This window comes from Canis lupus, chromosome 16, assembly GCF_003254725.2.
Source record: "Canis lupus dingo isolate Sandy chromosome 16, ASM325472v2, whole genome shotgun sequence".
Lineage (NCBI taxonomy): Eukaryota > Metazoa > Chordata > Mammalia > Carnivora > Canidae > Canis > Canis lupus.
In genome coordinates, this window is record NC_064258.1 from 26,396,310 (window position 1) to 26,400,897 (window position 4,588).

At 41.3% G+C, this 4,588-nt stretch overlaps 1 pseudogene; it reads right to left on the reverse strand.

Moving 5' to 3' along the window:
• Positions 1-1,412: 1,412 nt before the first annotated feature.
• Positions 1,413-2,571, reverse strand: LOC112664574 (splicing factor 3B subunit 4-like; annotated as a pseudogene).
• Between the last annotated feature and the right edge of the window lie 2,017 nt (positions 2,572-4,588).

The window sequence follows — 4,588 nt, forward strand, 5'->3', positions numbered from 1 at the left end:
TGAGTAATATTCCATTGTGTATATATACCACATCTTCTTTATTAATTCATCTGTCAATGGGCATCTGGGCTCTTTCCATAGTTTGGCTATTATGGGCATTGATGCTATAAATATTGGGTTGCAGGTGTCCCTTTGGATCACTACATTTATGGATATGGGGTAAATGCCCAGTAGTGCAATTGCTGGGTCATAGGGTAGCTCTATTTTCAAATTTTTAAGGAATAGCCATACTGTACCAACTTGCATTCCCACCAACAGTAGGAGGGTTCCCCTTTCTCCACATCTTCGCCAGCATCTGTCCTTTCCTGACTTGTTAATTTTAGCCATCTTCACTGACGTGAGGTGGTATCTTATTGTGTTTTTGATTTGTAATTCCCTGGTACTGAATGATGTGGAACGTTTTTTCTTGTGTCTGTTGGCAATTTGAATGACGTCTTTGGAGAAATGTCTGTTCGTATCTTCTGCCCATTTCTTGACTGGATTATTTATTCCTTGGGTTTTGAGTTTGATGAGTTCTTTATAGATTTTGGATACCATCCTTTTATCTGATATGTCATTTGCAAAAATCTTCTCACATTCTGTTGGCTGTCTTTTTTTCTTTACTGTGCAAAAGCTTATTATCTTGATGAAATCTCAATAGTTCATTTTTGCCCTTGCTTCCCTTGCTTTTACTGATGTATCTAATAAGAAGTTGTTGTGCAAGATCATAAAGGTTGCTGTCTATGTTTGCCTCTAGAATTTTGATGGATTCCTATCTCACATTTAGATCTTTCATTCATTTTTAGTCTATTTTTGTATATGGTGTGGAAATGATCTGGTTTCATTTTTCTACATGTGGCTGTCCAATTTTCCCAATACCCTTGTTGAAAAGGACAATAATGTCCTTTAAAATCATTTTCTTGTATGTAAGTATGACTGATTTCTACATGCTATTCCTTGACCTTTTCAAATTCACTTAATTGTTCCAATAAGCACTTTGCATACTCTTTTAGATATTCTGCATATACAATTATGTCATAGGCAAAGAAATATTATTTAATTCTCTGGTTTGATTCACCTGTCTAATTTAGTACATTACTTAATTCCTCTATGACAGCAATGTATAGAATAGATGGAGCCCATGTCCTTGCTTTGTTTTAGAGCTAGGGAAAAGCAATCAATATTTGAATATCAGAATATATATGTGTATGTATACACATATACACACACATATATACACACACACATATATAATATTATTTACTTATTGAAGTTTTTTCTATCATGAGTGGAATGAATTTTTTTATTGGTTTTGAGCCTTTATGAACATATTTTGAAATTCATGGAATAGGCTACATTGCTTTCTACTTAATACTTTATTATTTTTTTAAACAAGAAGTTTAGTTTTATTTTCTCTGTGCATTTGCAAAACACTTAGGACCAACATAGAAACAATAATAAAACCTCCTGTGAAAATTACACTGAAAAAAAAAAAAAGAAAGACCTGAGAGGGATTAGTGCCTTAGCTCTAGGGAGCTACAGCAAATCTGATTGGTCCAAGGAATTGAAAAGATATTAGGAAGATAGAACAGGAGGTGAGAGAATTAGAAATTATTGAGGAAGAGGGCCTTGGAGTGGGCCACGAGGGGGAACTGGAGGCCGGGGGGTGGGTCTGGGTGGAGATAGGGGCCCCCGCTGGTAGCCGTAGGGTGGGGGTCGTGGAGGCCCAGTGTATCAATGAGGAGGCATTAGTGGAGGAGGTCCACGCATCCCATGTGGAGGCATGGGACCTGGGTGACCCATGGGAGATCCAAACGGAGGCCCTCGAGGGGGCAAGCCCATTGGAGGAGGTCCAGGATGAGTCATTCCAGGTGGTGGTCGGGGTGGTGGCTGTTCCCCAGAGCCTGGGGGCCCAGCATGTGGGTGTCCTAGGCCATGAAGGCCATGGTGGGCCAGCTGCATCTGAGACATCCCTGGATGGGGCATCCCACTCGGTGGGAATGGGTGAGGATGCAAGTGTCCATGTCCAGGATGTCCAGCCCCTGGGGTTCCTGCTGATGGTGGACCGTGTCCTCCAGCACGGGGTGGCATAGGTGGCGGAGGCATGGCTGGGGGTATCCCAGGTGGAAGGGCTCCAGGAGGCAGCACTGGGGGTGGGAAGGACCCAGGAGGAGGCATGCCTGGTGGAGGGAGCCCAGACCCCAACGATGATACTACAGGATTGGGGGCTGAAGGCGGAGGGGGTTTGCAGATGCAAACAGCTGATGAGGGCGGTCAGCCTGGGAGAGTGGGCTCTGGGCTGCTAGAAGTTCAGCTGCTGAGCCGTGGCGCTCCCCCTTCGAGTCCTTCTTGAAGGCATAGGACACAGTGATGGGGCGATTACAGAGATACTGCCAGTTCATGGCCTCAATAGCTGCATCCGAAGCATCAAATGAAGCAAAATTAATAAAGGCATAACCTTTGGAGTTGCCTGTATCAGGGTCCCGCATAATCTTAGGGGTTTGTAAGATGAACCCGAAGGCGCTGAAAGTATCATAAAGCAGCTTCTCATCAGTCTCTGGGTCCATTGCCAATGAAGATGTTGGCCCCCACGTCCAGGTTCTTGTGAGCCGATGCCTTGTTCACTCGTATTGGCTTCCCATGGAGTTTGATCATGTTAATGATCTTTTTTTTTTTTTCTTTTTTTGTTAATGATCTTAATGGCATAGTCAGCATCTTCCTAACTCAGGAATTCCACAAAGCCGTAGCCTTGGTGCTGACCTGCGACTCTATCCTTTGGCATGTGGGTGTTGACTACGGGCCCTGACTGGAGAAAAAGCTCCCACACCAGGGGTTCGCTAACCTTCTCATCCAGTCCAGTAGACAGTGGCATCCTGGTTCTGCTCGGAGATCGGCCCGGCCACCATGGCGAAAGAGCTCCCGCCGTCTCCAGGCAGTGATCCCCTACTTAATACTTTATTAAGAATACAATATTCTTGAATGTTATAGCTATCTTTCATTCCTAGGCTAAATCTGTCTTGTTCATAATATGCATTTTTAATTTTTTCCTCTTTCTTTCTTTATTAAATTTTTATTCCAGTATAGTTAGCATACAGTGTTATATTAGTTCAGGTGCACAATATAGTGATTTGGCATATCCATATATTACTCAGTGCTCATTAAGATAAGTGTATTCTCATAATATATTATTCTTATTATATATTACTAGATTTCATTTGCTAATATTTTGTTAATTATTTAAAATTTTATGTTCTGGAGTTTTCTTTCTTTTTTTTTTCTAGTTTTCTTTCTTTTCTTTTTAAGATTTTATTTACTTATTCATGAGAGACAGAGAGAGAGAGAGAAGCAGAGACATAGGCAGAGGGAGAAGCAGGCTCCATGAAGGAAGCCCAATGTGGGACTTGACCCCAGGACTCCAAGATCATCTCCTGAGCCAAAGGCAGACACCCAACCACTGAGCCACCCAGGTGTCCCTCTTTTGTTTTTGTTTTTTTTTTCTTGTAGTGTCACTGCCAGATTTTGATACCAAGATTACATAGGTTTTAAAAAATAAGCATAGAAGTATTTCTTTTTCTTATATTCTCTGAAGGAGTTTGGGTAAGATTGATATTCTTTTGCTTTAATTTTTTCATAGAATATACTAATAAGACAGAGTGGGCCAAAGGGTTTATTTTATGGAGAAATTTCAAATTACGGTTTTAATTTATTTAACAAATATGTTGTTATTTTCCATACGTTATTAGGTCAGTTTTGGAAAGTTCTGTTTTTATCAAAGTTGCTGTACATGTATCAGCAAGAGGCAGAAAAGGGAAACCTGGGCCCTTCTTGCCCTCACAAATATGTTGATTCAACAACATGGATCAATTTCTTTTGTTAGAAATCCAGAAACCTGTTGAAAGGTTCTGAGATGGTGGAGGGCTGGGGGAGCCAAAATGAAGACAATAAATTATTTGTGGCACCTTCATCATAATCTCTTCCCCCTACTCACTACCACACAATTAGGCAAAAGTTAGAATTCCCAGCCTATCCCTGAGAAGGGAAGGAGAGGACTGAACCATATGTCCAAATTTCAGACTGACTTAGGAGGGTGCCTTAGGGAATGGTTATTGTATTGACTGAGTATGAACACTGATAGAAAGAGCCCCAAGGTGGGGAACACTGAGAACATAGTCAGCAGTTTGCACTAGCCAAAGCACTTCCCCTAGCTCAGCACAGAGAAAGTGAGAACACCCAAATCTTCCTTCTCTCTGGGAAAGGGAAGAGTCAAAGTTTGTAAAAGGGAAAGAGAAAAATAAAACATGTATCTAACATTCAGACTTTTCAGGGAGGTCCCCAAGGGAATGGTTTCGGTCTTGCCTGTCTCTGAGTACTGACAAGATGTAATATACTCTAGATGCCTGGGGACCACTGAAAACACAACAAAAAGAACTAGCAGTGTGCTGCTTCTCCAGAGGAACCACAAGATAACAGACACCAGAGGGAGCAAGATATCACATAGTCCTGAAAAAAAAAAATCAGTAAATTATGAATTTACATGGAGAAGTTTAGAGAAAAGATAGATCCACTTAAAGTTTTAAGAAGTCTACCAGAATCTCCAGCTAAGCTAGTT